This window comes from Coenobita brevimanus, chromosome 77, assembly GCF_032717465.1.
Source record: "Coenobita brevimanus isolate Jiangsu-jjx chromosome 77, ASM3271746v2, whole genome shotgun sequence".
Classification (NCBI taxonomy): domain Eukaryota; kingdom Metazoa; phylum Arthropoda; class Malacostraca; order Decapoda; family Coenobitidae; genus Coenobita; species Coenobita brevimanus.
Genome location: NC_137030.1, coordinates 9,696,000 through 9,715,271, shown reverse-complemented (window position 1 = coordinate 9,715,271; position 19,272 = coordinate 9,696,000).

Genomic DNA, 19,272 nt, shown 5'->3' with positions numbered 1-19,272 from the left:
TACTTTCTTATACATTTTTATGCAATGATTAAACACATTGGTACAAAATGTATACTGTAAATATAGGGCGAGAAGGTACAGTCGTGGCCATAAATAATCACCTATCACCCTGTACCCAGTGCCTCAGACTGGCTCCTTTATGCGCAGCAAGTAACACTGGAGTAAGAGGGGCAGAGAGGGAGGGGCCAGACAGAGAAGGCAAGGTGGGTGGGGGTACGAGCGAAGGTTCTGGGGTGGAGTGAGGGAGGGGAGGAAGGGTAAGTAGGGAAGGGAGAATGAAATGCGAAGTTGTGGCCATATAAATTGTCTATTTTCTTTCATTCACGGCGTGATATAAAGGAGTTACCATTCCGTAGATAAAGCTGCATTACACCTTGTATAGCTGCGTCAGAAAACGAGCTTTAAACAGGTGGTGATATCAAGGACTGGCTAGTGAGAGAAATATACTGACGTGGTATTAAACATTTGTACGGAGCTAGATATTTGTGTTTATCCGTGTATTTTGACTTCAGACGCAGAATGGAATCTGGATGGCTTTGACTTCCGTAATGTTTGTGTAAGAAACGTCCTCTACCCTTACATGTAATTAATTTTTGGAACAAAATATTATATACAACCTTTGACATGGCTATGTCCACAGTAAATATGATCACCCTCGCGGTATACACTCCCTCTATACAGTCACCATCATGTAAATTCAATAATTTTTTAATGACATCTATATATGAAAATGTTATTTAAAATAATTGTGATTAAAGGTAAATAAATTTGATGTCTGTGCTCATGGGTGGATATAGTAACGGTATCTCTCATTACCTGTTAGAGAGAAAATGAAACAAAATCCTACCCAAACTCCCAGAATATATCTGTGTCAATGTTTACCGACACTGGTCAAGCCAAAGCAACCAGGAAAGGCTTAGTAAGCAGTCCAGTGGCCTCATGCCTTAAAAACCTCATGCAGGCTTCGCAGCACCGGGGAAACAATGTTGTTGATGGTTTGCTGGTTTCGTTTGAACAGCAGCCACTCGTCTTTGGTGTGCTGGAGGAGGCAGGCCCGTGTCCTCTCGTTCTCTGGCTTCCACGCGTAAGGTGACCAGATTTACTGGAGTTAAAAGCGGGACATCGTCACGTGTGTGTGTGTCTGTGTGTATATATATACAGTATATGTATATATATACATAGAGAGAGAGAGACACTGACTTAAATGCGAGTGACAGTGACGGCTGCTACGCAACACCTCACCCTGAGGCTGCTAATTAAACACTAATGTCTCAAACGAACTCCAGTGACCAATATACAGTACGGTACGGTCAATGGGCCGACCAAAGTTCCAGTTAGTATTACAGATTTTATATTAACAATTCGGTATTTCATTTGGTTTGGATTAGGCATAATTTTACTAATTCATCATAATTTCATAAAAGGTCATATTATATCTACTGCAATAGTAATTTTCTAAAAGCGGGATATTTTAGATAATTTGCACAAAAAGCAGGACATTTTATTCACAGTAAACATAGCGGGAAAGATGAAAAAAAAAAAAAAAAAGCGAGACCGGCCCGCCTAAAGGCGCGACTCTGGTCTCCTTATCCACATGTTGACAATCTGGGTTCAACTCAGTCTCGATGGCTCTGCACTAATATTTGATCTGTCACGTCAGTATACTTCTCTCTCGAGCCAGTCCTTGATATCACCACCTACCTAAAGCTTGTTATCAGACGCCGCTATACAAGGTGTAATGCAGCTTTATCTACCGAATAGTAACTCCTTTATGATGCCCCGAATGAAAGAAAATAGACAAATTACGTGGCCACAACTTCGCATTTCATTCTCCCTCCCCCACCTACCCTCCCTCCCCTCCCTCACTCCACCCAAGCATCATCGCTCGTCCCCCCACCCACCTGCTCTTCTCTCTCTGACCCCTCCCTCTCAACCCCTCTTACCCCAGTGTGACCAGTGTGACTTGCCGCCGGTAAGGGAGCCAGCCTGAGGCATGGGATACAGGAGTATAGGTGATTATTTATGGCCACGACTGTACAATCGTGTTCTTATTTGGTTGAGAAGCTACAATACAATGGCACTGGTAAGAACGCGATTGTACTATGATGTCCATTGCTTGTGAGATATGGAACTATTTCCCTCGCCTGTTGGAGCGTTGATAATCAGTACACCAGACAATAAATAAAATGGTTCCATATCTTACCAAGATAATACAATAGATGATATGAGCAGATATGTAGCCAATCCCTACTTATAAACGTGGCTATACAAACTAACTTAAAAATATAGTTTGAAAATGCATCTTACAGGCCATATAATATGTACCATACATGTTAATTATGAATGAAGAGGAAATAAGAGGAAACAGCAAAAAATATCGTTGAGGTGCTCCTTACACGTTATGGTTGTTAGTCTGACACAACCAAGAGAAAATGTTTTATCCTTCAGTAAATAAAGCATAGAAAGTCTAATATTCCCTAGCTCTGCATCCAACAGCAATCAGTTTCATTTCTCCCAGAAATATTTTATTATGAGTCAGGATATTATTCTTTGTTCAAAATTTTATCGTGGTTTCTTTTGGATCAAATATTACACTTTTCATCTCAGTTCCCTCTCTGCCTAATATTTCATTTCCATTTTTTAGCCTGATGTATTTGTCATCTTCAACTTAATGTAACAAGTCAGCTTAACTGGACTGGTTTGGAATGCTTTAGTACATTTGGAGTGGCCTGAGTAATGTCCACTCTTTGACCAGAGGAAATTACTACCAATGTTAGTGTTCTAAAAAAGAATATTATCAGAATCTTGTTCTTCATCAGCAAATTATTAAAGAGATCTTAGAGAAACACCTTTGGAATTTCGGCTTCTTGTTCTTCCTAATATTTCTCCTAGAACTAACGGCAAATTTGTTGACTAAGTCGTGTGTAAACAAGAAATGGTCTACATTACAATTTTATATAACAGAGAATTGTGTCATAATAAATACCAACCACATGCCAAGCACCACACGCTCACACCGAAGCTTTCTTAATGGAAAAAGATTGTAGCTGATTTGTTCATCGCTTATTATAACTTATCACTAAAGATGTGCAGGTGGCAGTTTTAGACCACGACACCGTAGAAACAGTACTGTTACGTCCCCACCCCACACTGCCACAGGTTCCAACAGCAATACTACAGTACAGAAAGGACGTTGCCTAGTGAGTTATTCTTCCTATGGTCAGCCTTTCATTGTACAGCACAAGATCAGCTGAGGCGAAAATAAACACTGGCTTCTTAAAGTTCACTGTCTCTATTTTCCAGATAATTTCACTTAATGCTTTCCAACTTTCTGTTCTCACAAGCACTGGAGCTGTACAAACTTTACTAACTGCAGTTACACTTAATGCTTGACAACACTTCACTGTTTCACGAGTACCGATGATATACGAACTTCAGTAACACTTCACTACCAACACTTCACTGTTTTCACAAATACCGAAATATACAAACTTCACTGCACTGACACTGAACTACACTCAAACTGAACTGAAAACCGACTAAACTTGCCGAGTCTCTTCCCCATTCTCATATAAGCTTCCTATATTCTGAAGTTTTCTACATTCTACGAGAACAACAGTTGCCAGATCGAAGATATCCAAAACATGCAAGAGTTTCCTTACATTACATACCACTGTAAATTATTTAGCATACAAACCCAAATCAAACTGCACAATTTAACAATCACATAAATAAAACATTATAGAGAAAAAGAGCACAAAAATTAATGCATAACTTATGAAATAACTATGCTCACAAACAGCAGGCAAACTGGCCACTCTGACTCATACCGAAGCTACAGTAAACAATGGGAAACGTCGAGAAGCTCCTCGACTACCTAACTGGCAAATATCGCTTCTTAACACTACCCTCTCTCTAGTCCTTTGTTGTCCCGACAAAATTACACAATATATACGAATATAAACCTTAATCCTAATGGAACAACTAACTATACATAAAATAAGCCTTCAAATTATCAGGTACCCCCCGTGGTCAGCCACCTTGTCATGGTGGGGGGGCTTGCGTGCTCCTGTGATCCCACAAGCCTGCCTGTGGATGTAGCAACATCTGGCAGGGTCTCCCATGCGGGTAGGGTTGTGGGTGAGGGGTCTGACTAAGCACTGCCCAAAACGTAGGTTACCCGTATGGGTCATCGGTGCCGCCCTCCAGAGGGATCACTTTGGTGCTGTCCTGAGTTGGTTGGTGGGGTGTCTGGACTGGGGGGTGTTGGGGAAGGGGGTCTTTGCACTGGTGGGAGCAAACTTTCGAAGCACGGGGTGTCCTTTTTGGGACACCCTCTGGGGTACCCCGCTCCCATCAGACAGCGCTCGGTCCCCTCACTCCCTGGTAGGCGGTTTCTTTTGGCTCCTGGTGCCAATCCATATTCACCAACATATATATGGATATATTAAACAATTCTTTAACCACTCGTGTGGTCGGTGACCAGCCGCACGAGTCGGCATCAACTGGTCACTCTCTGGCTGACGACCCTGTACCCTCCGGGTCATCTGCCATAACTGCGAATCAAGATGCCCTTTCTTTCGAGCTGTTACCTGGTGTTTTTGTGAGACACACTTATACAAAATATATAGTCCTCAAAATGGATAATGGTACTTCCTTCCGGAACCTGAACTGTTTTCAGATTTATAATGGTCTAGTTACAGCATGTGGATTTACCCCCAAGATCTCTTTGCAGGGCGATGGTTCTCTATTGTTAGAAGCCAGGAATGAAGAGGAGAGTTCACGCATCCAGTCTCTAACTGTGGTCGCCGGTTATCCTTTATCTGCCTCTCGTCACTTGGTCCTAAATCGGTCCTGAGGGGTTGTGTATTCTCATGACTTGATCTCATATTCTGATTCTTCCCTCTTAGAGGGGCTTGCTCCTCAGGGTGTTGTAGCAGTACAGAGAATTATGAAGAAAGTTGATGGGGTTTTAACCCCCATGCCCACCCCTGAGAGGTAGGCCTCTCTTTCCACACAGGTAGCTCTGTCTTATTTTTTAGAACACACCTCTGCCCACAGTGGCTCGATCCCTGTATATACTGATGGTTCCAAGTCCCGCATTGGGACAGGCTTTGGTGTAGTTTTCCATGATTTTAGCCGTGGTGGGAGTCTTCCTCCTTCCGCCTCCGTTTTTACTGCTGAACTTACAGCTATTTTAGTTGCAGTTGAGTTGATTTTTAGTTTCCCCCCTGCTTCTTTCACTATTTTTAGTGGCTCAGCCAGTGCCTTGCAAGCTTTGTCTTGTGGCTTCTCATCACACCCTCTAGTCCTGTCTATCTTGGAATGGCTCTTCTTATTACACAGATGCGGATTTTCTGTACAGATGTGTTGGGTCGCTGCTCATGTGGGGGTTGTAGGCAATGAGTGTGCTGACTCTGTGGCAAGAGCCGCTGCCTTCCTCTCCCCATTACCCTGTCCCATCTGAGGATTTATTTACAAGCACTATAGAAACTCCCTGTACTGTTGTTTGCAGATGATACCGTGTTGTTGAGTGAAGACGAAGGGGAGCTGCAAGGCTTGGTGGATGAGTTTGAGAGAGTGTGTAAGAAACGGAATCTAAAGGTGAATGTAGGGAAGAGTAAAGTGATGGTCTTTGAGAGAGGTGAAGTCAGTGAATGTACAGCGAGGTTGGATGGTGAGGAATTGGAAAATGTGAGTACGTTTAAGTACTTGGGTAGTGTGATGAGTAAGGATGGAGGTTTGGAGGGTGAAGTGCTTGAAAGGGTACAGCAGGGAAGAAAGGTTGCTGGTTCTTTGAAAGCAGTGATAAGAAACAGGGAAGTGAGCATGGAAGTGAAAAAGTTACTACATGACAGTATTGTGATACCAACTCTAACGTATGGAAGTGAAGCTTGGACGTTGTTGGAAGGACACAAGTCAAGAGTGAGAGCTGTGGAAATGAGTTATTTAAGAGGAGCATGTGGAGTCACATGGAGAGACAGGCTGACGAATGAGGATATAAAGGAACGTTGTGGTGTTGATGTGGATGTGATAGGAAGCGTTATGAGGAACACACTGAGGTGGTTTGGCCATGTGGAGAGGATGGAGGGTAAAAGACTGACGAAGAGAGTGTATGTGAGTGAGGTGGAGGGGGAAAGAGAGAGGGGGAGGCCGAGGATGAGATGGAGAGATGGGGTGGAGAGGTATATGAGAGAGGGGGGTGTGAGTTGGGAGCAGGGGAGTGAAATGGCGGGGGACAGGGCGACTTGGAGGCGATTTGTTTGTGGCCACCCCAAACGGGATTGAGGCGTCTGGCAGTAGATAGATAGACTATAGAAGCCATCCATCTCTGTTGGCAGAGAAGATGGGATGCAGTAGGGACGAACAAACTCCGCAGCATTCGTCAGAAACTGGGCGATGGAGGGTATGTGGAACTATTCTGACAGTGGGAAACAGCTTTGGCCCGTCTCTGGATTGGCCACACTAGGCTGACTCTTGTTTTTTTAATGGAAAAGGTGCCCCCTCCCTATTGTGATGACTGTCTGGTTCCTTTGACTGTGCAGCATCTTCTTTTGGAATCCCCAGGTCTTGAGGACCTTCGTCGGCAGTACCTTTCCGGGTGCCGAGCCGATAACGGACCTTATCTTCTCTCCTCGGTACTTGGGGAAGAGGCTTGTGCTATGGGAGGAGGCACCTTCTCCTTTGTGTTAAGTTCCGGCCTTCTCCACAAACTGTAGGACTTTACCATATTTTAGTTTGTGTTTTATACTGTTCTCGTTTAACCTCAATCTTTCCACTACGTTTTAGTTTTGGTTGTTTCTTTGATTTTGTCGTTTTGTTTTATGCATCATTTTATTTATTTATTTATTCATTTATTTTTTGACTTCCTTTTAATGTTTTTGTTCTGTGGCATATGACCTCTGCTGTTGTGCCGCCATGTCACATTTTCATTTATTCATTCACTCAACTTATCAGGTCTTCTTCTGTGCTGCTTCCAACAACGTCCTTGTTCCTCCACACAGTCCACCCCTCCAGGAAGGTCTTGGTCTTCATCGTGATTCACATCTTCTCTTGGGAAACTGTCACCATCCTCTTGCACTTCAGCTCCTTGGTCCTTCTCAATATCCTAGGCTGCGGCAGAGCACGATTCCTTGGAGACGTCCCAGCTGTACTGTCCTGGCCCAAGGTACTGCCACAGACGATTCACGTGTACCACCTTTGGGCGAGACTCCCTGCCTCCCCGAATATGATACGTCAAGTCTGCTAGGCAGTTCAACACAGTGTAAGGTCAATCCCACGGGCTCTGCAGCTTCGGTGACTGTCCCTTCTTTCGCTGAGGATTGTATAACCAAACTTGGTCACCATCCCTGAAGCTCACCTCACTTGCCTTAGCACTTGCACTTCATCACCTGTCCTGAAAACTTGGGGGCTCCTCGCACTTGATGATGTACCTCAGCTAGCTTTTCCTGAAGGTGCTTCACATAGCTGGAGGTGTCTGTAGGCAGCTCTTCACCAGGTGGTCTTCCCAGTAACAATCAACTGGTAAATGTAACTCGTGGCCCAACATCAGTTTTCCAGGGGTGTAGCTGGTAGGCTCATGGAATGCAGACCAATATGCCATCAGCAACACAGGTAATTTCTGGTCCCATTCTGTTTGTCCCTCTGTGCAGTACTTGGCCAGTTATTGTCCCATGGTCCAGTTGAATTTCTCCACCATCCCATCTGACTGTGGCTTTAGGGGGGCCGTCCCGGTCTTCTTGATTCCCAATAACTTGCAGAACTCACGGAACACAGCAGACTCGAAGTTTCTACCCTAGTCTGAATGTAACTCTTGTGGCATCCCAAAACGACAGAAAAACCGGTCAACCAACACCTGAGCAACAGTCATAGCCTCTTGATCAGGGATGGCATAGGCTTCTGGTCACTTTGTGAAGCAGTCCATGGCGACACATATACTGGTGTCCTTTTGCAGTGAGTGGCAGAGGTCCAGCAATGTCCACCATGACTCTTTCAATCTGTGAATCCACTTGGTACAGCTAGAGAGGGGCACAACCGCGTTTCTTGGGTCCCTTCTTGGCACATACATCACAGGCCTGACACCACTCTTCAACATCTCGACACTTGCCAATCCAGTAGAGTTTCTGTCACAGTCAGCTTAGAGTGTTCTTCACTCCCAGGTGCCCACTAGTGATCTGGTTATGGGGCTCATTCAAGATCTTGGACCTCATCTTCTATGGAATCACCAGTTGCCAATACTTGCTGAAGCCATCAGGTGTCTCCCACTGACGCTCCAGTAGTCCGTTGTTCAAACGAAGGTCCCAATAACTCCAGTAGCTCTTGGTCGCAGGGCTTAACCTGGAAACTTCCCAAGATTGTCGCACTGTACTCCACTGCAGCCACTCTAGCACTGGTTTTAGCTCTGCATCCTCCATATGCATCTTCTTAAGGTCTTCTGCATCTGACACAGGCCCTGTCACAACCGTATGATGGCATTTCTTGCCAAGATTCCCATTCCTACTGCACTTCTTGCCATCTGTTCTTCTGTCTCCTCGCACACTATTCATCAAGGTTCTCCTGTATTTCTTCAGTGGTGGGTCTTCTTGGGAAAAATTGGGTGGTTGTTGCCTCTCGTCACCAGTCTTCACTAATTTACTCTCATCATTCTCAACTGGACACTCATAGCTGAAGTGTCCCACCTCACATGTCCAACACACGTTTGTTACAACTGAAGATTCCTTGCACTGCTCTGTTCCTGCTCCTTCTTCCATTTGTAGCAATCCACCTTCTTGTGTTCCAGCTTCCTGCAGAACCAGCAACCTCCTCTGATATTCTCCTGTTCTTTCTTCCACTTCTTGCAATCCACTTTCTGATGTCCTGCTTTTCACAGTACCAGCACCTTCCTTCAAAATTTTCCACTTCCCGTACCTGTGCCTTTCTTGCCTTGAATCGTGCACTACGACCTGTCTGAAAAGTGGTTGCACTGGACCTGACATTGGACTCAAACTTTAGAGTCCTTGCTAGTGTTTCTTGCATGCTTCTGGGTTGTGCTTGCTTTACTTGCACTTTCAACTCTGCAGTGTATAGAGCATCGCTAAACTGGTCCCTCAGAGGAATAGCCAACAGGTTAGGTGCTGCTCTAGGGCATGCCTTATATGCCATAATCTCCAGGTCATGAGCAAGCTGCTGTAGGGATTCTTCTTGAGCCTGTACACAGCTCCAGAATCTTGCTCTGTAAACCTAAGTCTGGTACAGTCATAAGAAAAACTATCGTTACCCTTCAGAGCTATGCACTATGACAACAACGAAGTGTTGGGGAATGGCGGGACAGGATAGTTTGTTCCGCAAACCCGTAAATGTCGTTATGTGAGACACAGATAATATAATTTGTGCTAGAGGTAATGAAAGCTAATTAGATCGTTTGGCCTCTGTACATAAAGACAATACGTTTTATTATCCGGCACCGAATTCATTAAATAAAAATACAACAGAATGGTGTATAGTCGGCAACACACATGCAGACGGGCAGTGAGTATGTGCACCCATGCCAGACGTATTATAGTACTTCAGCTGATACAAGCCAAGTTAGTAAATTTCAATGAAATAATGATATGTATTGCTTTCTACATATAATGAATGTCGAATAGAAGAAATTAAATTAATAATACGTGTTCAGTCTCTTTGGTTTAATATTTTGTATACCCAACCCCTGTTTCCAAAACAGCCTCTAGACGTCTGAAGCATCCATCTGAAGCACTTAACCACCCATCTAAAGCAAACATATGAACTCATGCACACCTGCTAGACTATCATTGAGAAAAAAAAAAAAACTTTGATGCCTATAGATTTAATACCCTTAAAAATAATTTATTGTTGTATTATATAGATAATAGGTGTTGAATACCAGGAAAATAATAAACGTGCTGAGCTTCATTATTAATCCCTGGTGGGGCGCTCAGGGTAACGCAAACACGTCCTATATATTTCCCCGCCATATGGCTCATTCTTGCTCATTATTCCAACTCTTGTAATGGGACTGTGATATGGCAACACTAGATAGGGGAGGGGCGAACAGCAATGATCCGTCCACATAACCCAGCTAACGTTCGTTTGGCATCGAACATTTCTGGGGGTAATGATAGTTTTTCTTATGACTGTACATGGTCCCATATCTGCACTCCAGCACTTCTACTAGGGACTGATAACTGTTCCTCTCCATCACTGACATCTGGCCCAGAGTTTCCATTGCAGCACCCTTAAAGCTAGTAGCAAGCTGCACTGTCCTCTGCCTATCATCCCAACCATTCTGATCTGCAAATAACTCAGATTGTGCAGGGTAAGCTTCCCAAGATACTCTACCATCGAATTCCTGAGGTTTCTTTTTAATTGGACCTCCATTATAGCCAAGCACTTCACTGATGTGAGGCCTAAAAACTGGGTCATTATAATTAAGTCCAGGACTTAAAACTTCTGCTTTCTGATTGTTCAACCCTGTAATGGTACCTTTAGATGCTTGGGATCCGTCAAGATTGACCATACACTGTCCATTCCTTTCATATGCTCCATGTTCACTAATCTGAGGCTCAGCAGTGCAATATTTCTCTGCAGCCTCAAATTTCTCACTAATTATCTTCACATGGTCAACTACATGCTTCAACTGGTTGTCCACATGCCATTTGCACTCCGTCAGTATTTCCTCACTAATTGACTTCAACTGGTCGTCTGCATAGTGTTTGCTCTCAGTCATATTATTGCATACCTCATATTTCTGCTGCCGTAGCTCACCATATACCTCCTCCTTCAATTGTTCCTGTTCTTCCTTCATTTCCCCCATGAAAGCATCCAGCTGTCCTTGCATCCTCAGTTGTAACTCCCTCTGTTGCTCCTGTAATGCCTCTTGAAGTTGTTCATATCGATCTCTTTGTTCTTCACGTTGTGCCTCTAGTTGTTCACCTGTGCCTCCAGTTGTTCTTTCAGTTCTTTCTGTTCTTCATTCTGTGCCTGTAATTGTTCTTTGATTTCGTTCCTGAGCTCTTTCTGTTCTTTACTTTGGGCCTGTAATTGTGCTTGGAGGTCCTTCTGTCCTTCAATCTGTGCCTGTAGTTGGGCACTTTGTGCCCGTAATTGTTCTTTGAGTTCTATCGTCTGTGCCTGTAATAGCTTCACAATTGTCGCCAGGGACATTTCCTCCTCCTGCCCAGCTCGAGACCTTGTCTGCACACCTCCTGCATCCATGTCGAAAGTTAGACTCACTGCAGCCCCAAATAATCCACACTCTTGACACCAGTGTTATGTCCCCATCCCACACTGCCACAGGCTCCAGCAGCAGTAGTACAGTACAGGAAGGATGTTGCCTAGTGAGTTGTTCTTCCTATGGTCAGCCTTTCATTGTACAGCACACAAGATCAGCTGAGGCGAAAAAAAACACTGGCTTCTTAAAGTTCACTGTCTTTATTTTCCAGATAATTCCACTTAATGCGTTCCAACTTTACTTCACTATTCTCACAAGCACTGGAGCTTTACTAACTGCAGTTACACTTAATGTTTGACAACACTTCACTATTTCACGAGTACCGATTATATACCAACTTCAGCAACACTTCACTACCAACACTTCACTGTTTTCACAAGCACTGAAAATATACAAACTTCACTGCACTGACACTGCACTACACTCAAACTGAACTGAAAACTGACTAAACTTGCTATAGTCTCTTCCCATCCTCATATAAGCTTCCTATATTCTGGAGTTTTCTATATTCTGGAGTTTTGTACATTCTACAAGAACAACAGTTGCCAACTCGAAGATAACCAAAACATGCAAGAGTTTTCTTACATTATATAACACTGTAAATTATTTAGCATACAAACCCAAATCAATTACAGAATTTAACAAACAATCACATAAATAAAACATTATAGAGAAAAGGAGCACAAAAATTAATGCATAACTTATGAAATAACTACACTTACAAACAGCAGGCAAACTGGCAACTCTGACTCATACCGAAGCTACGGTAAACAACGGGAAACGTCGAGAAGCTCCTCAACTACCTAACTGGCAAATTTTACTTCTTAACTGTATATTAATATACTTGTACAGGTACTCACAACCGTGACAAGAATAAAAGCATAAATCATAATGGTAAAATAATGTTGTTAAGAACAACTTTAATGTAATATCCGTAGCTGGAAGTAAGAGCATGCCTAAGTAAGTCAGAGTTTTCTCTGTGCATGGACAATGCTTCTACAGCTCAAAACCTGAAAAGAACGCAAATAGCGGGTTTTCGGGAGCCAAAACCTTGCAGACACAATTAGGTCATGGGCCAGTCATTATGTTCAAGTTTGGTTGGAATCGGTTAATTCTGAAGGGTAAAGGTGCCTCCCACAATCAAACAAGAAAGAAAGAAAGAAAATGCCTATAAGAGCAGCATGAAGCTGGCCAAAAGAAAAAATACAAGAAAGAAAAAAAAACGCGACTAAAAATAAGGGCAGCATGGAGCTGGCCAATATATGGCGTAAATGGGAAACTGCTGAATCCTGTTAAGAGAATGTATGAGGGTGCTAAGGCTGTAGTGCGTGTGGATAGTGACCCGAGTGGATTTTTCTATCAGAAAGATGGATTGAAACAAAAATGTGTCATGTCTCCATGGTTGTTCAATCTGTATATAAATAGGATTAATAAAGAGATAAAAGGTCGAGCAGTGGATGTTGGAGCAGCCCTGATAAGCGAGGACAGTGTTTGGAAACTTCCTGTTCTGTTGTTTGCAGATGATAATGTACTATTAAGTAAAGACAAAGGGAAACTGTAAGGCTTGGTGAGTGAGCTTTGGAGTGTTTGTACGAAACAGAATCTAAAGGTGAATGTAGGGAAGTGTAAAGTTATGGACTTCGAGAGAAATGAAGTCACTGAATGTACAATGAGGTTGGATGTTAAGGAAATAGAAAATGTGAGTGCATTTAAGTATTTGGGTTGTGTGATGAATAAGGATGGAAGCTTGGAGGATGATGTGCTTGAAAGGGTACAGCAATGAAGAAAGGGTGCTGGTTCTTTGAAAGCAATGATAGGAAATAGGGATGTGAGCATGGAAGTAAAAAGAGTCATATGATCTCAACCCTAACGTACAGAAATGACGCTTGGACCTTGTTGAAAGGACACAGGTCAAGAGTGAGAGCAGTGGAAATGCGTTATTTGAGAGGAGCATGAGGAGTTACATGGAGAGACAGAGTGACAAATGAGGAAGTGAAGGAACGTTGTGGTGTCTATGTGGGTGTAATAGAAAACGTAAGGACAAATACACTGAGATGGTTTGGCCATGTGGAGAGGATGGAGAGCAAGAGACTAACAAGGAGAGTTTATAGGAGCAAGGTGGAGGAGGGGAGAAGGAAGGGGAGGCCGAGGATGAGATGGAGGGATGGAGTGAAGAGGTATTATGAGAGAAGGGAGTGTGAGCTCGGGGGAGGGCAGTGAAATGGCGGGGGACTGGGTGGCATGGGGGCGATATGTCTGTGGCCTCCCCTTACAGGATTAAAGCATCTGGCAATAGATAGATAGATAGAAAATGAACAATCGATGACTGCTCTTTACTTAATTTCTTTGTGCTGCAAAACACAGGATGGTCAACATATACTGCTCTTCTTCCACTCCACCGGAAAATTTCTCGTTTATTGAGAGGATGCTTTGGCCAACGTTATCACTGTTTACCATGCACCATTTAGTCATTTTGTCCTCCTGCTGCCACACCCAGACCCACATCAGCAAACTCAGCCGTCCCCACGAAACATAAGATACTTCCAGGTGAGCTTTCAGTGAAGCGTTATTTCTGGTCCAAAATATTGATAACGATATAAGTACCATCATTCAAATCTAGAACACTCTTCAGTGTACTTGCTGGATCCTCCAAAAGGCACTACTACAGTCACGGCGAACGACTATGAAGTTGTCATTATCGTATCCTGGCAACCTACCATTCAAAAGTGTGCCCTATTTTTTGTATGAGAAGCAAGTGATCCGTTTATAATATGGTCGTGTATGATAATATTCGTGTATAATATATTCGTGCATAATAATATGATTCGTGTATGATATGATACGAAATCGGATGCACTTTTGAATGGTAGGTTCCCATGGTACGATAATGACAACCTCACAGTCGTGCGCCGCGACAATATGTAAGATTAGGGTATCGAGAGAGGAAGAGCGAGGACCAGTTAATGTATCTCCACTTGCTTCTGAAACCGCAATTTGAGAAAGTGGGAGGGGGTGGGGAAAGACTAAGAAAGCGTTGGTTTGTTGACTTTTTTTTTTTTTTCAGACAGTTGTCAATACCCTATGTCCTACCACCATATACACATACACTTAGTTCAAACTGATAAATCGTTATTCATTGTTAATGCACACTGAAAATTACTCATTAGAACTTTAATTGTTTTTGAATGTGCCTTTTTTTCTTGAACAACTAATATTTTGTAAAGGCTATGACAGTTTGTAAATTAATATTTTATTAGTAAAATTTTTATCGATTGCAAGCACAAATGGAAGCATACTCTTAGACCATAAAAAAGGAAAGATGCTTGGCAACATAGATAAATATTAATATACATTCAACGAATTAGAACAAAATTTTATTCGGATCTATCACTGTTGCATCGCAAAAGTTTCAACACAGACAGGTTGCTTTAGTAGGCTGACCTCTGATAGTTCTTGTATCTTCAATTCTTTGCTTACAGAAATTTTGCTACTGCTGGCCACGGATCAGATTGACTTGTACCGCCACCATTCAAGGGAATGAGTAATCTAGTGTTTGCACTTTGGAGAGACATCGAAAGCCTTTTGTCACTGCAAAAAACATTGCGAGTATAGTGAGAAACAGCTCTCTACCACCAATGAATGTAGGGAAGTGGTTAAGACTAAGTTGACAGGCGTTGTAAGACGAGATTCTGCATTTCCTGTTACAACCTCAGCACTCTGAATCACGTCTTCAGATTACTTGGCTAATCTTTAGCTTTGGGTTCAGAATTATGACGGACTGATTTACTTCAGGCGTTGTTTTATTTTATTTATTTATTTATTTATTTATTTCTGTGTTAAGTACAAGGTTTATAGCACGTTTGGGCGAATTCTATTTAGTATGTGGGAAATTTCTTTTTGCAGGAAGGCCTAGGACTGGAGAGAGAGAGAGAGAGAGAGAGAGAGAGAGAGAGAGAGAGAGAGAGAGAGACCTGACTTGCTGTGAAATGCTGGTGGTCTACAAACTGAAAGAAATCTTTCCATTTATTTGTGTTCATTCATATGTCTTTTAATCCGTATATTTTTCGAGTACGATATAATTTTTATATATTTTATATACCTGTATGTTTTAAACAAGATGGTCAAATGAGAGAACTAGTATTACACTCCGACAGTGTTGACTCCATTGGTGATGAGGCATGGGGCTTTCGGGCGTAAATTGGAATGAATGACATACGCCAGTTTAATCTTATGGACTTAGAGACAAAGGCATAATAGGCCGGCCTGGGGAGGATCCGGCAAAGAAGGAAGGTTAATAAAATAATGGTATAACTATTTCATTTTAATTTAGTCCTGGTTTTCATCTCTGGCGGTTTAGTTCATGTAGTTCAGTGGCTGAAAAATAACAATGCTATGGGCCCTACTACCTTTCCATAACAACTCTTCGTGACGAGGATCATATTCTGGTATTAAATCATTACTGCATCTCAGCATTCAAGCAGGAAAGGTGACAATTTATGGCCAAACGAGAGTAAAAACATCATAGTAATATAGTGCTTCTCATAAAAGCATCAATAATAACAATAGAGTAATACTTTAAAAAACGGAGACAGTATAAGGCATGTTGATAGAAGCAACAACCTATTTATTTCCTTATCTTTGCATCCTTCACCTTTTGTTCAGCTTCCCTTTTTCGTCCTCATCCTTCCTTTCTATATGCTCTCTCTCTCTCTCTCTCTCTCTCTCTCTCTCTCTCTCTCTCTCTCTCTCTCTCTCTCTCTCTCTCAATAATAATTTCCAAGAAAGAGAGAGAGAGAGAGAATAAGAGGGGATGGGAGAGAGGGTAATTTACGGAGGGGAAAAATAATGAAAGCAGAGAAGTTGATGCGGAAATAGAAAAAAAAAAAAAAAAAGTAATATCTACATCACGGGATGAAGGAAAACAATTGGAGAATAAAAGGCACAAAGGAAAGGATTACGAGTTAAGGATTTTTTTTTTTTTCCAAAGCTTCTTCATTCCTTGATTCCCACCCCCAAGCGTGAGAAGCTGAGGGGGAGAAGGCATTATGTATGGCCTCATTAATAAACAAAGACGGAGCTAATTATACTGATCTGAACAACCTCTCTCTCTCTCTCTCTCTCTCTCTCTCTCTCTCTCTCTCTCTCTCTCTCTCTCTCTCTCTCTCTCAGCTCGTGTTGTTGCAATTAACCTGTCTGATTGCTTCTGTCTTTGTACTGATTTATCATCTTGTTTCAGAGGAGAAATTATTGAGAGAGAGAGAGAGAGAGAGACGGGGGGGGGGAGGTTAATTCCCATGCATATCGGGTTACCATTTCTTTTTCCTTTATGTTCTCCTTTCAGTTCAGCATCATCTCTTTACTCCCTCTTTTCTTTCCCTACTTTTTTTCCTTATTTTCATTTTGCACATTTCAAGACCATCATCAATAGCATCATTTTCACCACTACCAGCACTGCTATTAATAATACGATAACCGCAACAACGTGTTTGACCATCACACTCACAGCTACTAACATTATTACCACCACCACCACAACTACCAACATTGCCACTACCACCAAACGGCCAATGTTACCACCACCACAGCCACCAGCATTGATACTACCATCACAGCTACCAGCATTACCATCACCAGCACAACTGTCAACAGTCCCACCACCACCAACGCTACCAACATCACCACCACCGCCTCAGCTACCAACATTAACACCTCCACCACAATTACCAAAATTACCACCACCTTCACATCTAATAATAATACCCCAACCACACCAAAAATACCAATATTATAACCAGTACCACATATACCAAAATTACTACCGCATTACAAACTACCGGCAATACCATTACCACACGGCAGCTACGAACATTACCACCACCAGTCCACCACCACAACTATCGACAGTCCCACCACCACCATTACCAGCATTACCACCACCAACACACCTACCATCATTATCACACCTACCAATATTACTGTCACTACCAATATAACCACCATTATCAATATTACCACCACCATCACATCACCAATAGCACCATCCCCACCACAACTACGGACATTAGCATCACCACCAAAACTAAAAACATTACAACCACCACAACTACCAGTATTACCACCAACACAGCTGCCAGTATTACCATCAATACACCTACCAACATTACCATCTCCACCATAACAACTACAAACGTTACCACCACCACCACCAAAACTACCAATATTACCACCACCACCACAACTTCCAAAATTACAGCCACCACAATTACAAACATTATCACCACCACAACTACTAACATTACTCCCACAATCCATAACTACCTATGTCACCTCCATTCCCACATTGCCACAACCACCACAGCCATCAGCATTACAGCCACCAATATCACCACTACTATCACACCTACCAACTTTACCACTACCACAACAGCCAACATTACAGCAGAAGCAGCACTGAACATACTTGAGGTTAAAATCTTTTGGAATTTATCTTGGAAACACCATATTACCTCTTTCGTAAAATCTTCTTCCAAGATAGTACTGTAGGTGTGTTAAGCCGACTCAGTGCCTTCTTTACACCTACTCAGTTATTGATTTAATAAACGGGTCTTATTCGTTCCTGTGTAGAGCACAATTCTCATGTTTGGGGAGGCTCCCCATATGCAGCTCATCTCATGAAGGCTAAGTGAAAGATTTTCGTCTCATTAACAATCCTTCTTTTACTGACTCCTATCAACCTCTGTCTCTTTCCCGCGCTGTTACATCTTTATCTCTTCTCTATCGCTACTGCACATGCCAGCATTATTACCGCCATCACAACTACCAGTTTTACCACCATTACCAAAGCTATCAGCATCATCAACACCACCACAACTGCTAACAGTACCACCTCAAACCACAGTTACAAACATTAAAACCACCGCCACCACAACTGTAGCACCAGTCGAGCATGGAGGTACTCCCAAGGTGGATGGAAAGCTGAAGATAGGGAGGGCTGGAGCTCCCATTTCATCAGCCCTCGGAACTAGTTCCTCACCATCCCCCTTTGCTGATCTTTTTCAGTGTTTCAGCAACAGAGGGAAGGCCAGCATACTCTCGAATACAAGTTTCTCTAACTGTCAACACCAAACTACATGCACATTACACATTACACTTCCTATTCAAAATTCAAACAAAATGGCATCTCATAATCAAGCCTCTGAGTTCCCCCGGGGGGGGGGGGATAAATGCCCCCACCATCTGCCCCTTTCCCGATGGCGACCCAGTGAGATGCATGGGACCACTGTCTGAATACCTTCATTTCTGCAACATTCGCGGCATTTCCACTAACTTTCTCTCTGTTGAGCATCACCTCTCCTCCTCTAAACCTCACCTTCACTTCCTGAGACTCAGCTGTCTGAGGCAACTGATAACAAAGCCTTCTCTGTATCCTCCTACTTTCTCCATACTCATTTCAAAGCCAAATATGGCTGTTGTGTATATGAACGCAACAACTTAGCTTGCTTTCATGTTCCTGAACATGTTTCTTTTTAATTATCGACTCTCTGGCTTCGGCTTTCCTGTCATTCTCTGACAAAATATATCTGTGCTGTTTAGTTATCCCCTAACTATACTATGAAAAAATCTTCGACTGTCCTACTTACGATGGAACACATCCTATCCATTTCTCCATTCGCTGAAATCTCCATTCTATGAAACTTCGATGTTCACCACCACCTTTGGGTCTCCTCTCCTTTCACTGATCCAACTGGCGAACAAGCCTACGCCTTTTCTCTCCTTAGTGACCTAGTGCAGCTTGTGCAGCACCCTACCCGTATCCCTGACCGCCTTGGAGAGAGTTCCAGCGTATTTGACCTCTTCCTTATAACTAATCCTTCTGCTTACACTGTTAATCTTTCCTCTCTGTTGGACTCCTCTGACCACAACCTTATCACCTTAACCTGTCCTATCACTCCAGTACGGCCTGTGGACCCTCCAAAGAAACATCGGTTGTGGCAATTTGCAGGTGCTGACTGGGAGGCCCTCAGGCTGTATTTCTTTGATAT